The sequence below is a fragment of the Stegostoma tigrinum genome, chromosome 9, assembly GCF_030684315.1.
Source record: "Stegostoma tigrinum isolate sSteTig4 chromosome 9, sSteTig4.hap1, whole genome shotgun sequence".
Lineage (NCBI taxonomy): Eukaryota > Metazoa > Chordata > Chondrichthyes > Orectolobiformes > Stegostomatidae > Stegostoma > Stegostoma tigrinum.
In genome coordinates, this window is record NC_081362.1 from 80336852 (window position 1) to 80361233 (window position 24382).

Below are 24382 nucleotides of genomic sequence, written 5' to 3' on the forward strand. Positions count from 1 at the left end.
TAAGCTCCATATTTCTAATGTGCCCATCCCCTGCAGTTTCCTTTCCCATCCTATGCTCCCTAAATCTTGCCTAATCTCATCGTAATTGCCTTTCCCCCAGCTATAACTCTTGCCCAGTGGTATACACCTATCCCTTTCCATCACTCAAGTAAACATAACAGAATTGTGATTGCTATCACCAAAGTGCTCACCTACTTCCAAATCTAACACCTGGCCGGGCTCATTACCCAGTACCAAATCTAATGTGGCTTCGCCCCTTGTTGGCCTATCTACATACTATGTCAGGAAGCCCTCCTGCACACACTGGACAAAAACTGACCCATCTATAGTACTCAAACTATAGTGTTCCCAGTCAATATTTGGAAAGTTGAAGACCCCATGACAACTACCCTGTTTCCCTCACTCCTATCGAGAATCATCTTTGCCATCCTTTCCTCTACATATCTGGAACTATTCGGAGGCCTATAGAAAACTCCCAACAGGGGACCTCTCCTTTCCTGTTTCTAACCTCAACCCACACTCCCTCAGTTGACGAGTCCCCAAACATCCTTTCTGCAACAATAATATTGTCCTTGACCCACAATGCCACGCCTCTGCCCCTTTTACCATCTTCTCTGTTCTTACAGAAACATCTAAATCCTGGAACCTGCTACAACCATTCCTGTCCCTGCTCTATCCATGTCTCCGAAATGACCACAACATCGAAGTCCCAGATACCAAACCATGCTGCAAGTTCACCCACCTTATTCCGGACGCTCCTGGCATTAAAGTAGACACACTTCAAACCAACTTCTTTTAGCGATCAAGGCCAATGGCCAGACCTGGGCTCATATTTAGGTTGCCACAGCCCCAGCCACTCTTCAGTGCATGCACCTTCCATCATTCCCAGGCTGGGACAAGCTGAGAGATCCCCTCCACTCAAGGATGGTCTGCCTGAAGTTGTTATTGGAGTCGGATGAGAAGTAGCTTTAATTGAGGCAGATAATTATTCAAACTGCAAACAACATCCTCCGGAAACTGCCATTACAGGCCAGAGCCAGACATACTTTCCATCCTATTTGTTGCAGACCTGCCAGACTTGCAGCTTATAGAACTTTTGGCATATAAATCAACATAAATAATTTTCTTGTACACCTCATGTGTAACTAAAGCTTCCATCAATATTACTTGTTTTTGTAAGCACAATTACTTAGTTTCACATTTCATTGATTCTTTTTGTCTTTGTGATTTATTATCTTCTCTGTTATTTTGTAGCTTTTTTATGATCACACCTGTGTGAACGTACTGTATGCGTGTGTATATCCACGTAGGTGGGTTCCCAGCATTTTAAGAGGGAAATTGTAAAGAACCTTTCACAACCCAAAAGTTTCAATACATTTCCTCTTTACAAACGCTGTTGTATATTTCTAGCAAATTAAGTTTTTTTACTTCAAATATTTAGAATTTATAAGTTCAATTAATTTTAAAATATGCTATGATTCCCACCAATGGAAAATCTGAAAGAAGTTTTACATGTTCATCATGGTGGCAACTGTTTTGGACAATTATGTTTTAGTTTCAAACCTAGTGGGGGAGATTCTGTGCTATTGAAAAGTGTCAAAAGAAGCAAGAGGTTAAATGGCTTGGTTTGAATAGTTGAAATATATTTGGTCATACATTTGATAACATTCTGATGAACAATTCAGACATTCAGTCTGATTGAGACAATGAGCCCAAATGACGTGCTGCTATAGGAAGTTTTACATTTACAAACCTATCTTAACAGATCATTCTATGCCTACAGAAAAACCCAGTAACTGGACCACTCCTGAGAACAGTTTACCTGCCTCACAAGGAGCTGAGAGCAAGAATATATGACCCACAATGAACATTTGTTCATATTACACTTTCCTACTTTCACTCTCAATTGTTTAACAATCATTTCCATGTATGGGTGGAACCTGCTGTGGTGCAGAAGTTGTAATTTTGTCTGCATTTACCCCAATACAGTTACATACCCCACTGATTAACAATTGCTTTACCTGAATATTCTTACTTGTGTTGCCTTGCAAGTGCACATCACATTTAATAGGTTAAAACAATTATATTTATTTATGTTTACTACAAAACTACAAAAAATGCCAAAGTAATCAATCACAGTATATGATCACAGAAAAAGAATAGTCCGAGAAATTACCCTTCATCTCAAAATTTGTATTGCTCACCAGAATGTCACTAAATCTGTTGCCATGTCTAAATTTTGGCATTTACTCACTTGCTTCTTTTGGGATTTTCCAATTTCTCCAGCATGGAACCTCTGCCACCTGGTTTGTTTGTTAGGAAGTTGTAGAAGTGACCTTTGAGATGAACAAATATGCATTCCTGATGGTTGAGGTGGTGTGGCAATAAGGTAGCTGTAATGTTGTAACAGACTGCACTTCCAGAGAAGCAGGCCTACAAATTCTAAGTCAGAATTTACATGTAACAATTTAATGCTGTCACATTAAAATGATGAGGATGGAAATATAATTCAGGATTTAGCTTTTCTGCTTTAAGTACATTCACACTTGCATACAAGTAATGGGTGTAGATATGTGGTCTGTGTGTTTTAAGCTTCAATAATTAAATCCATCAATTAGAATTTGACGTGATGTCACAAATCCAGAGAAACTGAATTGTTATCCTGAGAACAGAACGGGTTCAGGGGAGACTTAATAGAGAAATTGAAATTTATAAGTCTTTTTATACATTAAATAGCAATAACCTGTATTGCACTGGCAAAAAGGTTATGAATCAGAGGGCACACATTTAATGTAATTGACAAACAAACCCAAGGGAAGTGTTGAGAATTTAGTGGCTGTGATCTGGAATTGACTGCCTAATAGTTTTGAATTTGCTTCCTTTGCCTAAAAAGCAAAATAAGTGAATAAATGCTTGAAAAAAAATAAACCGCAAGAAGAGGGGAAAAGAAGTGCAGTAAAGCTAACTGGATAGCTCCTTCAAAGAAAAGGCACAGAAATAAAAGATTGCAACATTTGCGTCTACCCTTAAAAATGTTCTGTAATCCCAAGCATTTAAATGTATATATATATACATATGAAACAATATTTATTTATATTTTACAGATATGTCAACATATTTTGTAAGAATCAGCCTAGCCAGGTTAACAGCAATTACTACATGAAATGATTTTTACTATATGAATTCAAGCAAGTTCAGAAATCACACGACACCAGGTTATAGTCCAACGGGTTTATTTGAAAACACAAGCTTTCGGAGCATCAGTCCTTCTTCCGGTGTTAGTGAGAGAGGTAGTGTCAGACACAATTTATAAGTAACAGATCAAAGGTTCATACCATTGATGATGTTGTACTAAACAAACCTAAGAAGCTGTTCAATCTTTAATCAGTTAGAAGGCTTTAATTCATTAATATGTATAATGTAAATCCCCAAATTCCTTTCAAGTCACGATCCTGAGAGAACTGAAGGTTTTGAGAAGATTTGTAGAAACAAGTGAGTAAATGCCAAAATTTAGACATGGCAACAGATTTAGTGACATTCTGGTGAGCAATACAAACTTTGAGATGAAGGGTAATTTCTCGGACTATTCTTTTTCTGTGATCATATACTGTGATTGATTACTTTGGCATTTTTTGTAGTTTTGTAGTAAACATAAATAAATATAATTGTTTTAACCTATTAAATGTGATGTGCACTTGCAAGGCAACACAAGTAAGAATATTCAGGTAAAGCAATTGTTAATCAGTGGGGTATGTAACTGTATTGGGGTAAATGCAGACAAAATTACAACTTCTGCACCACAGCAGGTTCCACCCATACATGGAAATGATTGTTAAACAATTGAGAAGAACTGAAGGTTTTATCATTGTTAAGAAGAGGTGACATTTCAGGTCAGACAATGCACATTAGGTGTGAGAACTTGTTTAGAACTTGTTTGTGTTTCGGTTTGGAGTCAGGCTGGTTTTATTTCTAAAGTAGGAATTTATAAAATACTGTATTAACTGACTATCTATAAATTGTGTGCTTTTTGAACAAAATAAAATGTTACTGAAAATACAAATTTACATCATAAATTCACATATGTGTGTGGGGGAGGGCAAGGAGGGAGAGTGTGCATGTAGGTGTGAGAGAAACAGAGAGAGTGGTGTTTAGAGATGTGTAGGTTAGTGGGGTTATTAGATTACCTACAGTGTGGGAACAGGCTCTTCGGCCCAACAAGTCCACATCGCCCCTTGAAGCATCCCACCCAAACCCATCCCCCTATAACCCACACGCCCCTGAACACTACAGGCAATTTAGCATGGCCAATCCACCTAGCCTACACATCTTTGGACTGTGGGAGGAAACCCACGCAGACACAAGGAGAATGTGCACACTCCCCACAGACAGTCACCTAAGGCTGGAATTGAACCCAGGTCCCTGGAGCTGTGAGGCTGCAGTGCTAACCACTTAGCCACCGTGTGGATGGGCCCATGTGGGATGCTCTGTGGGTCAGTGTGGACTTGTTGGGCCAAAGGGCCTGTTTCCACACTGTAGTGTGTGTGTGTGTGTGTGTGTGTGTGTGTGTGTGTGTGTGTGTGTGTGTGTGTGGTGGTGGTGGGGGTCAAATTGTGACATGAACCCAAGATACTGGTTGAAGCCATCCTCTTAGGCACCAATCTCAGCGATCAGCCTCTGCTCCATGACTCTGCATGGCTGTGTATCCCGAAGTCTGTCTTGGAGGATGTTTACCCACAGATCCAAGGCCAAATGTCCTTGACCACTGAAGTGTTCCCCACTGGGAAAGGACACTTATGTCTGGCAATTGTTGCACGGTGTCCATTCATTTGTTATTGTCGTGTCTGCATAGTTTCACCAATATATCATGCCTTGGCGCATCCCTGCCTGCAGTGTATGAGATAGACAACTTTGGCCAAGTCACATGAGTATCTGCCATGCATGTGGTGGGTAGTATTCCCACGTGTGATGGTAGTGTCCATGTTGCAGATCTGGCATGTTTTGCAGCAGTTACTATAACAGGGTTGTATAGTGTTGTGGTGGATGTTGGGAAGTTTGTTGCGAACAATGGTCTGTGTAAGGTTTGGCGGTTGTGTGAAGGCGAGAAGTGGAGACATGGGGAAGATCTTGGCAAGATGCTCATTGTTATCGATGATGTGTTGAAGGCTGCCATGAACATGACATGGTTTCACTGCTCCCGGGAAGTGCTGGATGACGAAAGACACCCTATCGGATGTATCCCATGTCTGTCTACTGAAGAAGTCATTATGGTTTTTTTCTGCGGCACATTGGAACTGGTGATCAATAAGGTGAGCATCATACTCTGTTCCTAAGTGGGTACCCTTCAACACCTTCAGGTGTCTGTCTCATTCCTCCATATCCAAACAAATTATGTGTGTGCATAGGGCTTGTCCATAGGGGTTGGCTGTTTTAGTATGTTTCGGGTGAAAGCTAGAGAAGTGCAGCATCATGAGGCTATCCATAGGCTTGTGGTAGAAAGATGTACTGAGGTGTCCGACCCTGATGGAGATGCGTATGTCCAAGAATGGGACTGATTCTAAAGAGTAGCCCATGGTAAGTCTGATTGTCGGATGAACTTGTTAATATTGCCACATTGTTGTTTCAGTCATTCTTTGCCATGAGTCCAAAAAGGAAGAAAATGTCTTCAATGTAGCCAATGTATAGTGTTGTTTGGAGGTTCTGTGTAGCAAAGAAGTCTTGTTCACTCCTATTCATGAAAATGTTGGCATAATGGGGAGCAAATCTGGTCCCCGTGGCTGTTCCATATGTCTGGGTGAAGAACTGGTTGTCGAAGGTGAAGACATTGTGGTCGTGAATGAAGCAAATGAGTCGTAGCATGGTTTCTGGAAATTGGTAGTTGGTGGCATTGAGCCTCACTTCTTCGTTCCACTGATAAAACTTTCAGTTCTCTCAGGACCATGACTTGAAAGGAATTCGGGAATTTACACTATACATATTAATCAATTAAAGCCTTCTAACTGATTAAAGATTTAACAGCTTCGTAGGTTTGTTTAGTACTTCGTCATCAATGGTATGAACAAAGAACAAAGAAAATTACAACACAGGAACAGGCCCTTCTGCTCTCCAAGCTTGTGCCGATCCAGATACTCTACCTAAGCCTGACATCTATTTTCCAAGGATCTGTATCCCTCTGCTCCCTGCCCATTCATGTATCTGTCTAGATACATCTTAAATGATGCTATCGTGCCCGCCTCTACCACCTCCACTGGCAACGTGTTCCACGCACCCATCACCATCTGCGTAAAGAATCATTGATCTTTTACTGATAAATTCTGTGCCTGACACTACCTCTCTCACTAACACCTGAAGAAGTACTGAAGCTCTGAAAGCTTGTGTTTTCAAATAAACCTGATGAACTATAACCTGGCATCCTGTGATTTCTGACTTTGTCCAGTCCAGTCCAACACTGGCACCTCCACATCATGATTTCAATCAAAGCATAACAATTTCCGGATGAGAATTGTGTTTTCATCTCGTCATGCCACTCCATTTAAAGCTCGTGTTTTAATTGCTCTATCATGGACTTCCTCCACTCTACACCTCCACCAGTTTACATCCTTCTTTAAAGGCTGTTAACCCTCCCTCATAAAAACAAAAAAATACAGCTCTCTTCAAAAGGTACATCAATGATAAGTCAAAGGTCTTCCCCAGGATTCTGATTCTCTTCCTGACCTGAAAATTGCTTTTATTCTAACCTCAGTTCATATATTCCTACATAGGTTGGGAGCTAAATATAAAAGAAGCTCAGAATGAACAATAAATCTACTTCAGATTGTAGAAAATTTCCATTTATTGTGATGTGGTCAGCAATAATGCATATCAACTATAACATAACTTGGGATTAAAAGCCCTGCCTCTCTTTTAGTTGAATGCGGGACACAGTATTTTAAATGTGTTCAGATCTGAAATTCTAATCCTTTCAATGTATGTTCCTTTCCTGTGTAAAATGACTCAATAAATTACAGAATGCTCATTTGGCAACATTGAACAACCCCAATGTAAATCTGCATAAGTTGGGTACAAAGAACAGAGGAAAGCATTGGAAAAGGAATGAATTTACATTGATTAGCAAAATGATAAGCCTTCCTTTCGCAGTTTTCCCCTCGATTTTCATCTTTCATTGTTTGCTTCAATCAAAAACAAACCTGCTCTACTATTTGAAAGCTTACTGATCTTTACACAGTATGATCAGCACCACTTGTATATGCATACAATTAAGTATTATTGAAACAGAGCAAAGATTGTTTGCTAAGGGAGAAGAATGCTGCCTGTGTAACGGGATCTCCTGCATTCTTGCCCACGCTATTACGATATGCAAAGAAAATCCTGTTTTATGTGGAACTCCCTGCTGGGATACGTCATTGGGTAGCAGAGTTTAAAAGACTGTGCTATTCTCAGTCCAGTGAATAATATGCATAACAGATCCAATAAAGGAACAGCATTTCAAGGATAAGAAAAGACCATTCAGCTAAGGAAGATACTTGGTTTCTATATTAACTTCTCCCTCATGATATGGGAAGAAGGCTACACAGTGTTATTTAAATGGAAAAAAAACTGCAGAAAACTGTAATCCAAAGGGACTTGGGATGCTAGTGCATGAAACACTGAAAGCTAGCATACAGGTGCAGCGGGTAATCTGGAAGGCTAATGCAATATTGGCCCTTATTTCAAGGGTTTGTAATATACAGTAAGGAATTCTGAGAGCAATTGTACAAGGTGCTCTTGGAACCATATCTGGAGTACTGTGAGAAGTTTTGATCCCCTTATTTGAGAAAATATAATAGCCCATTGGAGCCACTGCAAAGAACATTGACTAGGATGAAAACCGAAAGAACTGCAGATACTGTAAATCAGGAACAGAAACAAAGTCGCTGGAAAAACGCAACAAGTTTGGCAGCATCTGTGATGTCAAAGAATTAAGGGGCTGCAATTTAAGACTGAAATAAGGAAGAATTTCTTGCTCAGAGGGTTGTGAGTCTTTGGAACTCTTTGCCACAGAGAGTTGGGGGCAGAGTCCATGTGCATATTTAAGGCTGAGATAGATTCTTTACTAGTGGGGGAATCAAAGGTTTTAGGGGAAAAAGCAGGGAAGTGGATGTGAGAGGTTTCTGATCTGCCACAATCCTATTGAATGGCAGTGCAGGCTCAAGAGGCCAAAAAGCCTTCTCCTGTTTGTATTATGTATGATCTTATCATCACAAGTTTCTTCCAAGCCACACACCATTCTGACTTTAAATGATATCTCAGTTCCTTCACCACTGCAGGATCCTGGAATCCTGGAATCCCCTTTCTAACAACATTATGGGAGTAGCTACACCAGTTCAAGACGGTAGCTCGCCAGCATGTTCTCAAGGGCACATGGTTGGACTGAAGAGTTAGTTTCCATGTTGTGTGACTAGGAATGCACAACAAATGCCAAGAATTGCCTTGCTAGCAATGCTCACAATCTAAAAATGATCTAGCTCCATTCAAATCACCAATTGGGCATGATTCTCCTTTTCTCCCTGAGTCTTAAGGTGAGTGTGTTAGGTGGCACTTAGCATATTATCTTAACTAGTGAGAGAACCCACTGAACTGTTGCCCCATCGGTGAAGTAAGAGCTGACAGGCAAGTGAGGGTGAATATTTTGTACCATCACAGACCTCAACACAGTGACTTGGGCTGCCAGAAGCTACCAGCCAATCATGGATCAACAGATTCTAGGTCTTAAAACTGTTGTTCCAGGCCTATGTCTTGAGAGTCAGTGGTGAACAGTTACTTCTTTTCTTCTCATAGGATGAAGTTCGTGGAAGAGGGAGACCAGGCTTTCAGATGCTATCCCCTTGTTGTCTATCTGTGCCTCCAATTGTCCCAGATTCAGATACTAGGATCCCTCCCAGTTTAGTTTCCCAGTTAGGAATGTAGCTATCTTTCTGGCAAACCAAGGAGGCAAGTGATTGGGGGAGTGGCAAGTCGAGGCCCTTAAACAGCCATTGATTGAGTACTTAGGGCCTTAACTGGTGATGAGTCGAGGAAGTCGCCAATGAGCTTTCTCACCCAACATTTAGCTAAGAGGGTGTTGAGATGTGGGTGAATTTCTCTCCAGGGCAAACTCACCCAATTATTTCCCTTTCTCATTAATTCTTCTATTAAGGAAGGGAAAATCACACCCATCATTTTTTTTGTCTTTTCCATGGTGTTATTTTTAATATGCCATTCACTCATTTCAATTTATGTCATCTGGTCTGACTTTGAGGTTCACTTTGTCATATTGACCTGGATTCATTTAATGAGGAATATAAAGCACAGAGACAGGCTATTCTACTGAATTAGTCCATTATTATTAATCTGCAAAATCTAATACTATTTTATCTACACTCTAAACTGTAGAGCATATGATTCTTAAATCTTTTCAATTGTTCATCATATGGGCTCATTTCCATTGGACAGTTGGTTGCAGTTACCCCACGTGAGCAGAATTGGTGCATCTGCCACTGTTCCATTAGGCCTTTGAGCAAGGGGACAAATGCAAAACTCACTTTATTTTTAACTGTGACGCTCTAGACCACTTATAGGCCATTTTGTCCACATGCATCCTTGTGGTGCTGTCCCTCATTGTACTGGATGTGTCAATCAAGATTGCTACAGTAGGTCCTGCTCATTGAATTTCAGCAACGGGAACTCTGGATCAGGAAGTCCTCACCCTAAGCCTTATTCCTGATTTGTTACTTGCTTTGGAAGGGAAGGGGGAGATCCTCCGCATTCCTAGTATTTTATCTGCCATTTTTTAAAAAGGATTCAATATGCCAACATTTAATACAGGCTTCACACCAAAGAATAAAAACTATCAATCTGATATAAAACAATCATAAGTTCTGGAGTCTAGAGAATCGATAAAATATTATTAAATTTTATAGGTTAATAAGCATGGATGAGGTTGACCAAATTACCAGTCACTGTGCTTTGCATTCCTTGTAAAATAAATCCAGGTCAATATGACATAAACTCTAAAATCTTACTATCTAATAATAATGGCTAGGAAAAATAAACTGGAGATGCGTAATTCCTTCTACATAGAAACATAGAAGGAGCAGGAGGAGGCCATTTGGTCCTTCGAATCTGCTCCACCACTCTTCATAATCATAGCTGATCATCCAACTCAATTGCCTAACCCTTCTTTCTCCCCTATCCTTTGATCCCAATATCTAGTCACCTGTTGAATACATTCAATGTTTTGGCATGAACTACTTCCTGTAGTAATGAATTCCACAGGCTCACCACTCTTTGGGTGAAGAAATGTCTCCTGAGCTCCACCCTAAGTGGTCTACGCTGAGTCCTCAAACTGTGACTGCTAGTTTTGGACACACCCACCATTGGGAACATCCTCCCTGCATCTACACTGTCCAGTCCTGATAGAATTTTATAAGTTTCTCTCAGATCCCCCCTCATTCGGACAAACTCCCATGAAAACAATTCCAACCTAGTCAATCTCTCCTCATGTGTCAGACCTGCTGTTCCTGGTAAATATTCACTGCACTCCCTCAAGAGCGAGAGCATCCCTCCTCAGAAATGGAACCAAAATTGCACAGGTACAGTCTCACCAAGGCCCTGTACAACTGCAACAACACATCCCTGCTCCTGTACTGAAACCTCTTGCAATGAAGGCCAACACACCATTTGCCTTCTTTACTGCCTACTGCACCTGCATGCTTATCTTCAGCAACTGGTGCACAAGGACACCCTGGTCCCATTGCACACTTCCCTCTCCCAACTTACAACCATTCAGGTAGTAATCTGCCTTCTTATTTTTGCTTCCATAGTGAATACCCTCACATTTGTCCAAATTATACTGCATCTGCCATTAATTCGTCCACTCACAGATAAGCGGCTGACTGGGACACAATGCTCCCCCTGTGTGGCTGCACAGATACTTTGAGGATCTGTGCATATGGATCAGTGAACTGACGCCATTCCCAGCATCCAGTTCTGGTTTCAGTAGTTGCTGCCAAACACAGAGCTTAGTGGTCACACAGAAGAACACAAACCTTGAGGCAACGTATTAGAATAGTCAAATCTAAAGTTATTAAAGGCTTGAGGTGTTTTCAGAATGTGTTAAGACAAGGATGAAGTTGGGCAACATTGCAGAGATGGGAAGAAGTAAGTGGTCTCACTGATAGAAAAGACATAAACTCATCTAAAAATCACTAAAGTGCCCCGGTTCAGATCTGACAATGGATACAAAGTACTCACACACACACACACACACACACACACACACACACACACACACACACACACACACACACACACACACACACACACGAAATATTAGCTAGATTGCAGGGATCTTTTTCATGGTGATGGAATTCTGGGAATAAACCTACTTCATAATTGCATCCTACCACTCTGACATTGTCTTACCCATCCAACCAAAAAACTTAGTGCTAATTAATACACATTCCAATCATTCTATAAACTGCCTCCTTGTGAAGGTTTGAGATTGCCTAAAATCATTTTCCTCTGGATTTTTAACACCAATCAAGAAAAGCAAACTTTTGTGTCATCAATTTGACCTTGATGTACAGCTCAAGGTTGAAACAACCACATCGCTATGCTCTCAATCCGAGAAAAAACATTACGAAAGTAGCAAAAGGATTGTTTTGACCTTTTTCTAATTTGAAAACTACATTCTGTCGACAAAATGTAAGCTAGGGTGGATAGGAAAATAAATGCACTTTACCACTTGATTGCTTTACGCTGACAGACAAGTACATTCCCGATGGACTCAGTAACCTAGAACTACATGTCTCTTTTTTTATTGTTAACATTGATCTTAGGACACTTCATTCTATTAAGGGTGAGCCTTCCAAATCCACGACCTTCTAAAACTAGAAAGACAAGGGTAGCAGATGCATAGGAGAATACATTTGCAGATTATCCTCTAAGCCATACACCATCCAGACTTGGAAACATATTGCTGCCTCTTCATTGTCACTGGGTCAAAATAAAGATTGGACAGGCCCCGCCTTGCATTCACTAGAATTCAGAAAAGGTGACTTGATGGAAATACATAAGATCCTGAGGGTTCTTAGCAGGGTAGATGCAGAGGGATATTTCCCATAATGGAAGAATCTAGAACCAGAGGTCACTATTATAAATCAAGTTTTTCTTCTCTCAGAGGGTCAAGAACCTTTGGAATTCTCATCCTAAAGAGGTGGTGGGACAAGAGTCCTTGAATATTTTTAAGGTGGAAGTAGATAGATTCTTTGTAAGCAAAGGAATGAAGGGTTATCAAGGGAAGGTGGGAAAACAGATTTGTGGTTACAAACACGTCAGCCACGATCTTATTGAATGGTGCACCAGGCTCAAGAAGCTGGATGGCCTACCTCTGCTCCTGATTCATGTGCCCATATGTATGGTCATAGGGAACTCAATCACCCCTCCCCCACACTGGAGTGGTTCAAGAAGGCAGCTCACTGCTACCTTCTCAAAGGCAATTAGGGAATGGCAATAAATGCTACCCCAGCCAGCAATGACCACAGCCCATGAACTAATAAAAGCAAAGATATGTAAGTACAATTTTTTGTTTTGAATATTAATGGGAATGTAAGATGGGTCTTTTGCACTCTTCTTTCACTATACATTAAGTTACTCACAATCCAACAAATAATCAAAGGAGAACTGTTTACAACAAATAATGAGTTCTCAAAATATTATTTTAGAAATCTATGTTTATGCTCAGCTGGAATACAAATGCAGTTGCATTTGAATTCCCATCCTTATGCCTTGAATCAGCATTAAAATAGTTCATTGGAACATGAGCTTGTCTTTACAATCTTATCATTAAACCATCAATTTAATCAGGGCAGACTAGCAGGCAGTCAGCTATTTTGGACACAGTATTCAGAATACTGTCATAATTAGGAACTTTGGCTAAATTGAGAAATTCAGGCTCAACACAAGAAAAGTGCCTGGTTCTCTGCCTGTGAGTCACATGCAGTATTGCTTCGTGCACAGATTTAGTTTAATAAGTTGGACCAGTGTTTGCTCTGCTACTAGATGTTGAGTAAACGCTCAGTAAACATTCAGAAGACATTCCTTGTTAAGGCGTGGATGGAAGGTGGAGAGAAAGAAACATCATTTAACTGACTCACAGCTCCCTTTATTATTAAATTAATTATCCTTCTACTGTGTTTTCACAATTGTTCTGTTAACTACCAATTACACTGAAACTCATATTGTCCTTTGGGTAAACAAACAAAGTTTTTTAAAACTCCAATTAAAAAAAACAAATATGTCACCAACCTATGGGTCATCTCTGAATGGCTTTAACCTGTGATTTCGTTATACCATTAACATCCATGCTGCTTAAAATTCTCAAGCAGCTGTTCATGTATGGAGCACATAAACACAACTGTTTCCTTGTAAACAGGCTGAACCATTGTAGCATTTGGATTACTATGTTAGATCATAATGTAAAAGAAAGTACATTATAAATAAGAGTCACTGGATCTGAAAAGTTAACTCCGCGTTCTCTGCGCAGATGCTGCCAGACTTACTGAGATTCTCCAGAAATTTCTATTTTTGGTTCAGATTTGCAGCATCCACAGTTCTTTTATTAAATGAAAATACATTCAGTCAAATAAGCTTCACTCTCTAGATTTCCAAATCACACTCAGTTCCCAACTGCACTTTGAACCGCTGAGGTTTTTGATTCCAGTGCATGAATTGGTAGATTATTTTAAATGTTTGTTGTTGTGTGCATTTTTGACTCTAACATCAGTTTTGTTTGCATTTTTCAGTACTTCAGCTGACTCACTTGGAATTAATATTTTAGGGTCATTGTATCTGCTCCATTTAACATTAGGTCCAGGAATTATCTTTGAGTCCAACTACACGTGCAGCACAACACAAACACTTCATCAGAAGAGATGACGAAGTGTCGAGCTGGATGAACACAGCAGGCCAAGCAGCATCTTAGGAGCACAAAAGCTGACGTTTCGGGCCTAGACACTTCATCAGAAAAAAGAGGGTCTGGGCCCAAAACATCAGCTTTTGTGCTCCTGAGATGCTGCTTGGCCTGCTGTGTTCACCCAGCTCCACACTTTGTTAGCTCGGGTTCTCCAGCATCTGCAGTTCCCACTATCTCCACTTCACCACAAGTGCATTCCATGCAAAATTGGACCTTCTGTAACATCAGATCAAACCATTGTACTTAGAACTCTGGCTGCGCCCCAAGGACCATGCAAAGAGTTCATGCATACAAGCCACAGGGTTTCCAGTTCCAGATCTATGAGGGGGTCTGGGTATTGTTGGGAAAAGATTTTTTCTCGCTATTATTCCAGACTCTTCAGCCACAGGAAATATTTTGCTTCTAGCTACTCTTGTTCCATCCTGTAATGACATTAAATACCTCAAGCAATGAGCCCTTAAATGTCATCGTTACTGCTGAAAAAGTTTTGGAACAAAACTCTTTGAATATTTTCAAGGCAAAATGTAAGCAAATGTATGAAGTATTATCACAAATAAGTGGGAAAATAGATTTGTGGTTACAAACAGGTCAGCCACGATCTTATTGAATGGTGCACCAGGCTCTAGAGGCTGAATGGCCTACTCCTGCTCCTGATTCATATGTCCGTACGTACTGTCAGAGGGAACTCAATCACCCATCCCCCACACTGTACTGGACTGGTTCAAGAAGGCAGCTCACTGCTACCTTCTCAAGGGCAGTTAGGGAGTGGCAATAAATGCTGCCCCAGTCAGTGATGACCAGATCTCATGAACAAATGAACAATAATATGTAAAAGCAAAATTTATTGTTTTAGATATTAATGGGAATATTAACAGGTCTATTGGACTCTTCCTTCATTATACATTAAGCTCTGTTTCACTTGCAACCCAAAACATAATCAAAGAGGAACTGTTTGTGATAAATATTGGTCTTGTTAAAATTTTATTTCAGAAATGCATGTTTAAACTCAGCTGGAATACAAATGCAGTTGCATTTGAATTCCCATCAGCATTAAGATAGTTTATTGGAATGTCTGTACTTCTTCCAACCACATAGGAAATTATTAAAGACTTAATATACACATCTTGCCCACGGCATGAAATCCAAAATTGTGCATTACAACCGCGATATAATCAAGGTTTCATATTGTTGATACCTTGCATGTTGTATTTTTTATTCATTTGTAGGACATGGGCATCACTGGCTGGCCAATACTTATTGCCCATCCCAAGTTGCCCTTGAGAAGGTGGTGGTTAGATGCCTTTTTGAACTGCTGCAGTCCATATGCAGTAAGTTGACACAAAATTCCCCTGGGGAGGGAATGCCAAGATTTTGAACCAGTAACAGTGAAACAATGGCAATGTATTTCCAAATCAGGATGGTGAGTGGCTTGGAGGGGACTTGCAATGGTGCTCCCAGGCATCTGATGCCTCTGTTCTTCTAGATGGGAGTGGTCATGGGTCGGAAAGGTATTTCTAAGGATCTTTGGTGAAATTCTGCAGTGTACCTTGTAGATAGTACACACTGTAGCTATCAATCATCAGGAGCTGAGAGAATGGATGTTCATGGAGTTGGTGCTAATCAAGAGGGCTGCTTTGTCCAGAATTTGTCAAGCTTCTTGAGGGTTGTTGGAAACTGAACCCATCCAGACAAGCTGGAAGTATTCTGTCACACTTCTGACTTGTGCCTTGGAGATGATGGACAGGCTTCAGAGAGTCAGGAAGTGGGTTGCTTGCTGCAATATTCCTAGCTTCTGACAAGTTCTTGTAGCCACCGTGTTTATGTGGCATGTCCAGTTTTTGGTCAATAATAACCTCAAGGGTGATGATATTTGGGGATTCACTGACAGTAACACCATTGAATATCAAGGGTTGGTGGTTAGATTGCGTCCTATTGAAGATGTTCATTACGTAGCATTGTGTGGCACAAATGGTGCTTGCCACTTGTCAGTATCAATTACTGCAGATGAAATTCATCCACAGTGTCCTGTCTACAGCACCTTATTGTCTTCCAACTTCTGTGGTCCTCTGGATCAGTTACATGGCTCTAAATTTCATATTGTCTGAGATTTTGGACAACATTAAATGTATGTATCCTATTCAAATAACATTGAGAAACATTTTTTACTTCTACTCTATGTACTTCTTTTCTAACCGTATTAATACTATGTGCTACCCTCACCCTAATTCTTAATTGTAGTTGTCAGGGCGCCTTGTCAAAAGTTTTCTGAAAGTCTATGCGCATTGCCTCATTGAATCCATAATGTAAAGTTTGAGTACATTTAGTGTAGATTAATATTATACGGTTCTGGCTACACATCCCAAAGTTGGTTAGCTCAAATTTCTGATGGAGTGCTCCCAAATTCCAACTAGTTGATTATCAGAAATATCAATACATGCATCTGAATACTGTTGATGACATCTTCCATCATGTTCTCATAAAATTGAACAGAAACAATTGCATGCGTTTAATCTCAGAACTGATTTAACCAGATTCAAATATCTTCCTTTAAAACCAATGTGCAGAACTAATCTTTGCACTTAGAAAAAAATAGTAGGATTAGAATGATTCAACTGGATGTAAGAGTACCATTTGGCAAATTTTGTAGTCGGCTCTGAGAATGTAAGTAATATAGATGGAAAACCAATGGAAGTGGTGTATTTTAATTTCCAAACCACGTTTGGTAAGGTGCTATTCTAAATGTTAGTACACAATATGGACCTGTGGGTAATGTATTAATGTGGATAGAGAATTGGTTCACTGGCCGCAAGCAGAGATTGGGTTAAATAGGGCATTTTAGAGTTGGGCAAGCTCTACCTAGTGGAGAGCCACAAGGATCAGTGTCAGGCCTTAGCTATTTATAATTGTTAACAGACAAAGAGATCGAAAGGAATGTATTTATATTTGCTGATGAATTAAAGCCAGGTTGGATTGCAACTTTGAAGATGGCACAAAGAGGCTCCAGAGAGCAATAGACAGGTTAAGAGAGTGGGCGACAAGGTGACAGATAGAGTAAAATGTAAGAACTTTGAGTTCATTCACTTTAATCATAAGGATAGAAAAGCAGATTGTTTTTAGAAGGAGTGAAATTTATAAATGGTACTGTTGATGTTTAACCTTTGATGTACTTGTACAAGGAACAAAAGCTTAGTTTAAAAGTACTGGAGGCAGCACAGGAAATATTCACTAGTTTTTGATCTAGAATGAACAGGTTGTCCTATAGTGACTTGCCACACATGGACCTTAGAGGTCTGTACAGAAGAAAAAATGATTGGAAGGAATGTAAGTGCTGAGAGGTTCTTTTCACCTGATTGAGGAATCTAAAACAATGGAGCAAGTTTCATTTAACAATCCTGGAACATTGAATGCTTTACCCCTTTACATGAAAAAAATTCTCCTTGTTGCAATATAAATGATTTTATTTGGTTATTTATTCATGAGATAAAAGTATTGTTGGCTGTGATGAATATTACATATATGATTTTTTAAAATGTCTTTCTAATTGCTTGTTGTACCTATAGACTAACTTTATGTGATTTGTGTACCTGAACACTAGCTCTCCGAGTAACATTATCTCCTGCAATCTCTCTCCACTGCTTCTCTAGACTCCCTGCCAAAATGGGCAAGTTCACATATACCTGCATTATGCTCCATGTGCCTATTTTTTGCACACTGATGTAATCTGTCTATATCCCTTTGCAGACTGTCTCAATGTCCCTCTTGATAACTTACTTTCTTATCTACCTTATCGAACATGCCACTGCAAATTTAGCTATCACTAGTTTCATCTTGCTGCCTTGAAAAAGATCTACTTGTCCCTACAGTGTGGAAAGAGGCAATTCAGCCCATTAAGTCCACACCAATCCTCTGAAGAGCATCCCACTCAGACCACCACCCTACTACACCTGTGAGCCCACATTTACCATGGCTAACCCACTTAGCCTGCACACTACAACACAGTCAATCCAACCTAACCTACACATCTTTGGACAGAGGGAAGAAACCTGAGCCGCCCAGAGTTAAATCCACGCAGATGTGGGAAGAATGTGCAAACTCCACACACACAGTCACCTGAGGCTAGAATTGAATGTGGGACCCCGGTGCTGTGAGGCAGCAGTGCTAACCACTGAGCAAATATGCCACCTTTCTTCTTTGCTTTCAAGTGGTTAACCAATCCTTTATCCATGCTTTATGAATGCTCCCTACGCTATACATTCATGTCTTGTACATCAAACTTTAAAATGGTACTTAACCCAATGCTTTTTGCAAATCCAACTACACCACATCTATGGTTCCACCATGAATGCCATTTGGTTAAGAAACTGTTAATAGATTAAACACAGTTTCCATTTCACAAAGCCCTGTTGGCTCTGTCTGATTGCATCATAATTTTCAAAGGTAACATGCTATAAACTTCTGAAAATTAGATTTCAGCACCTTTCCAAACAAATGTTGGGCTAACTAGTCTATAGTTTCCTGCTTTCTGCATTCCTCATGTCCCGAATAAAGGTGTTAGTTACATTTGCTATTTCCCAATCTGCTGACGACCTTCCAGATTATAAGAGGCTTTGTAAGATTATAAACGATGAATCTACTATCTCATCTGGCACTTCGATAAGACCCTAGGATATAGACCAACTGCTCCTGGGGATTTGTCAGTCTTTAGGTCTGACAGTTCTTCCAGCATCTTCTTCCTGGTGGTGGGGTTTGTTTTAAGCTCATCTCCTCCATTATCCCTTGATTTTCAGTTACCGGCGGGAAGTTTTCTAAAGCTTCTACCATGAAGACAGACACAAACTTTACTAATATAATGAGCTGATGCAGAAACGATGGGTTGAGTGGGTTCCTTCTCCGTCATAACACATTCTGTGATTTCTGTGAGAATACCTGTTCAATGCCTCTACCATTTCTTTAGTTTCCATTTTCCATCAGAATGCAAACTAAATATGATTTGAAGAAGAAGGAAGTCATATCAGACTTGAAACATTAACTCTGTTTGTCTCTGCACAGTTGCTGGTAGACGTGTTGAGTTCCTCCAGCACTTTCTGTTTTTATTGCAAACTGTGCTTCTTCATAGTTATATTCTAATCTCAGAGCTATCATACGCTGATCCAAACAGCTTTAAAATGCCTTCCTTCAAATTATTCTGATCTTTGCACTTGTCAGTTCTATGATTTTGTTTTCCTTTTCTTCTTTCAAACTGATTACATTTCTATGCACCAGCCTATATGGAGTACAAGATGCTGAAAGCTTAGTATTACCATTTGGGTTCAAAGTGCTCACTGCGATATCAAACACGGTTTTTTTTCCTTTTCTATCCAAATGACTGATAAATAGCTGATTACCGTTCATACACAGAAGCACACAGATTAATGCGTGTTTTCTAATATTAAACACTCACCCCAGCCTTGACAAAGGAATCAAGAAGACTGGTTTGGATGCCAAGGTATTCACTAAACTACATTCACAGTCTGATGCTAGAGGGTCCATCCAAAGGCTACACTTTAGCAAAATGGGAATAAAAAACTAATATCCTATAACAAATATTTTACCTGTCTCATATCACAGTTTTCCCATAGAATGTGGGATGTAGAATCACCATTAGCCAAAACACAATATTTTAGCCAGTACAAGTCAGTCTCTTACCTGCCGTGACTATGTCAGGAGTTCTCCACAGAGACAGCACAGTGGTGCCTCTCTCTTTGTTGCAGGTGAACTGAAGCAGTAACACCGTCTGCCTTCCTTCCTGCTTTTGTTGATTCCAAAAGTCATCGGGCAGGTTTATCAGAGAATGGGGTGGGTGTGTTTTAAAAATCCCCTCCGGGAGGAGTTTGAATCCACACACAAACACGCAGTTCAGCCACTTATATAGATTCTGAAAACTGCCTTGAATTCGGACTATTCCTTTTCTCCCACCTAACTGCTTCTCTTAAAGATAATAAAGTGTGGAACTGGATGAACACAGCAGGCCAAGCAGCATCTCAGGAGCACAAAAGCTGACGTTTCGGGCCTAGACCCTTCATCAGAGAGGGGGATGGGGTGAGGGTTCTGGAATAAATAGGGAGAGAGGGGGAGGTGGACCGAAGATGGAGAGAAAAGAAGATAGGTGGAGAGGAGAGTATAGGTGGGGAGGTAGGGAGGGGATAGGTCAGTCCAGGGAAGGCGGGCAGGTCAAGGAGGTGGGATGAGGTTAGTAGGTAGGAAATGGAGGTGCGGCTTGGGATGGGAGGAAGGGATGGGTGAGAGGAAGAACAGGTTAGGGAGGCAGAGACAGCCTGGGCTGGTTTTGGGATGCAGTGGGAGGAGGGGACGAACTGGGCTGGTTTTGGGATGCGGTGGGGGAAGGGGAGATTTTGAAGCTGGTGAAGCCCACATTGATATCATTGGGCTGCAGGGTTCCCAAGCGGAATATGAGTTGCTGTTCCTGCAACCTTCGGGTGGCATCATTGTGGCACTGCAGGAGGCCCATGATGGACATGTCATCTAAAGAATGGGAGGGGGAGTTGAAATGGTTCGCGACTGGGAGGTGCAGTTATTTATTGTGAACTGAGCGGAGGTGTTCTGCAAAGCGGTCCCCAAGCCTCCGCTTGGTTTCGCCGGTGTAGAGGAAGCCACACTGGGTACAATGGATGCAGTATACCACATTGGCAGATGTGCAGGTGAACCTCTGCTTAATATGGAAAGTCATCTTGGGGCCTGGGATAGGGGTGAGGGAGGAGGTGTGGGGGCAAGTGTAGCATTTCCTGTGGTTGCAGGGGAAGGTGCCGGGTGTGGTGGGGTTGGAGGGCAGTGTGGAGCGAACAAGGGAGTCACAGAGAGAGTCGTCTCTCCGGAAAGCAGACAAGGGTGGGGATGGAAAAATGTCTTTAGTGGTGGGGTCAGATTGTAGATGGTGGAAGTGTCGGAGGATGATGCGTTGTATCCGGAGGTTGGTGGTGTGGTGTGTGAGAATGAGGGGGATTCTCTTTGGGCGATTGTGGCAGGGGCGGGGTGTGAGTGATGTGTTGCGGGAAATGCGGGAGACGCGGTCAAGGGCGTTCTCGACCACTGTGGGAGGAAAGTCCTAAGCAAGGGGCTCACCTTTGTCCCCCTACAACCACACATCAACGAATACCAGTCACATTTGGACATAGAGCAGTTTTTCCGCTGCCTTCGCCTCCACGCTTACTTCGTCAACCGGGAACCTAACCCTCCCTCCACTGACCCCTTCACCTGCTTCCAACAGAAGTCCTCCTCCTGGACACCACCCCTAGGCCTCCTACCCTCCCTCGACCTCTTCATCTCCAACTGCCGTTGAGCCATTAACCGCCTCAACCTCTCCACTCCTCTCACCCACTCCAACCTCTCCCCTGCAGAATCGGCAGCCCTCCGCTCCCTCCGTCCAACCCCAAACTCACCATCAAACCCACAGACAAGGGAGGCGCAGTGGTAGTCTGGCGCACTGACCTCTACATCGCCAAGGCCAAACGCCAACTCTCCGACACCTCCTCCTACCGCCCCCTTGATCATGACCCCACCCCCGAGCACCAAACCATCATCTCCAACACCATTCATGACCTCATCACCTCAAGGGACCTCCCATCCGCAGCCTCCAACCTCATTGTTCCCCAACCCCGCACGGTCCATTTCTATCTCCTTCCCAAAATCCACAAACCTGCCTGCCCTGGTCGACCCATTGTCTCAGCCTGTTCCTGCCCCACCAAACTCATCTCCACCTATCTGGACTCCATTTTCTCCCCTTTGGTCCAGGAACTCCCCACCTACGTCCGTGACACCACCCACGCCGTCCACTTCCTCCAGAACTTCCAATTCCCTGGCCCCCAACACCTCACTTTCACCATGGACATCCAGTCCCTGTACACCTGTATTCCACATGCAAATGGTCTCAAGGCCCTCCGCTTCTTCCTGTCCCGAAGGCCCGACCAGTCCCCCTCCACCGACACCCTCATCCGCCTAGCCGAACTCGTCCACACCCTCAACAGCTTCTCTTTTGACTCCTCCCACTTCCTACAGACAAAGGGAGCGGCCATGGGCACCCACATGGGCCCCAGCTATGCCTGCCTCTTTGTAGGTTATGTGGAACAGTCCCTCTTCCGCACCTACACAGGCCCCAAACCCCACCTCTTCCTCCGTTACATTGATGACTATCGGCACTGCATCTTGATTCCCAGAGGAGCTCGAACAGTTCATCCACTTCGCCAACACCTTCCAACCCCACCTTCAGTTCACCTCCAGCACATCCCTCACCTTCCTAGACCTCTCTGTCTCCATCTCAGGCAACCAGCTTGTAACTGATGTCCATTTCAAGCCCACCGACTCCCACAGCTACCTAGAATACACCTCCTCCCACCCACCTTCCTGCAAAAATTCCATCCCCTATTCCCAATTCCTCCGACTCCGCCACATCTGCTCCCACGATGAGGCATTCCACTCCCGCACAAGTTCTTCAAGGACCACAACTTTCCCCCCACAGTGGTCGAGAACGCCCTTGACTGCATTTCCTGCAACACATCCCTCACACCCCGCCCCCGCCACAACCGCCCAAAGAGGATCCCCTTCGTTCTCACACACCACCCCACCAACCTTCGGATACAACGCATCATCCTCCGACACTTCTGCCATCTACAATCTGACCCCACCACCCAAGACATTTTTCCATCCCCACCCCTGTCTGCTTTCCGGAGAGGCCACTCTCTCTGTGACTCCCTTGTTCGCTCCACACTGCCCTCCAACCCCACCACACCCAGCACCTTCCCCTGCAACTGCATGAAATGCTACACTTGCCCCACACCTCCTCCCTCACCCCTATCCCAGGCCCCAAGATGACTTTCCATATTAAGCAGAGGTTCACCTGCACATCTGCCAATGTGGCATACTGCATCCACTGTACCCGGTGTGGCTTCCTCTACGCCGGGGAAACCAAGCGGAGGCTTGGGGACCGCTTTGCAGAACACCTCCGCTCAGTTCGCAATAAATAACTGCACCTCCCAGTCGCGAACCATTTCAACTCCCCCTCCCATTCTTTAGATGACATGTCCATCATGGGCCTCCTGCAGTGCCACAATGATGCCACCCGAAGGTTGCAGGAACAGCAACTCATATTCCGCTTGGGAACCCTGCAGCCCAATGATATCAATGTGGGCTTCACCAGCTTCAAAATCTCCCCTTCCCCCACCGCATTCCAAAACCAGCCCAGTTCGTCCCCTCCCCCCACTGCATCCCAAAACCAGCCCAGCCTGTCTCTGCCTCCCTAACCTGTTCTTCCTCTCACCCATCCCTTCCTCCCATCCCAAGCCGCACCTCCATTTCCTACCTACTAACCTCATCCCACCTCCTTGACCTGCCCGCCTTCCCTGGACTGACTTATCCCCTCCTTACCTCCCCACCTATACTCTCCTCTCCACCTATCTTCTTTTCTCTCCATCTTCGGTCCGCCTCCCCATCTCTCCCTATTTATTCCAGAACCCTTACCCCATCCCCCTCTCTGATGAAGGGTCTAGGCCCGAAACGTCAGCTTTTGTGCTCCTGAGATGCTGCTTGGCCTGCTGTGTTCATCCAGCTCCACACTTTATTATCTTGGATTCTCCAGCATCTGCAGTTCCCATTATCTCTGCTTCTTTTAAAGTTTTATTTTGTATCTGGAAAACTTAGAAAAAGCTCTGGTGTCTCACTACCTGAGAATGTACTTCATACAACGTTTCAGTGAAATTTCTAGCAAAAACATGTATTTTTTAAAAAATATTTACCATTCCATTGATAGTTTACGGGTCACCTGGAAAAACCACTGTCTGAGGTCTTCCTGCTGAAGTTAAATGCAGGTCCGTTCAGTTATCAGACCCTCCTAGTACTTCAAATGCATGAACGTATAGTCTTGTGGGTGTACGAAATGCCTTTTTTTTGGATAGAGTGGAACTCCAATGTTTGTTTGTTTCTTTAATAAAAACTGAAAGAACTGCGGATTCTGTAAATCAGGAACAAAAACAGAAGTTGCTGGAAAAGCTCAGCAGGTCTGGCAGCATCTGTGAAGAAAAAAAAATCAGAGTTAATGTTTTAGCTCCAGTGACCCTTCCTCAGGTCTTTGATTTACTTCTGATTTTTCCTTCACAGATTCTGCCAGACCTGCTGAGTTTTTCCAGCAACTTCTGTTTTTGTTTGTTTCCTTGATGTGCTATTATACAGAACCAAACTGCATTTGTGATTAGGTATATGTACAAAGTTTTTTTTAATATATAAAGTATATTCTTGTAATTAAAAAATTCACAGGTGAGCTCAGAGTTGTCTCACAAGTCTCAGGATCGATAGGGTCCTACAATTAGTCAACATGGTACTCCTGGTCAGGAACTCATTTCTGGA

At 42.3% G+C, this 24382-nt stretch overlaps 1 protein-coding gene across 1 annotated transcript in view; it reads right to left on the minus strand.

Moving 5' to 3' along the window:
* The window catches only part of si:ch211-125o16.4 (neuroblast differentiation-associated protein AHNAK), a 49356-nt gene extending 29580 nt beyond the window's left edge, over positions 1 to 19776 (minus strand). Inside the window, exon 1 of the mRNA XM_048536228.2 lies at positions 19676 to 19776. The gene's annotated coding sequence lies outside the window, so the exon portion shown is untranslated. The remainder of the gene's footprint in view (positions 1 to 19675) is intronic.
* Between the last annotated feature and the right edge of the window lie 4606 nt (positions 19777 to 24382).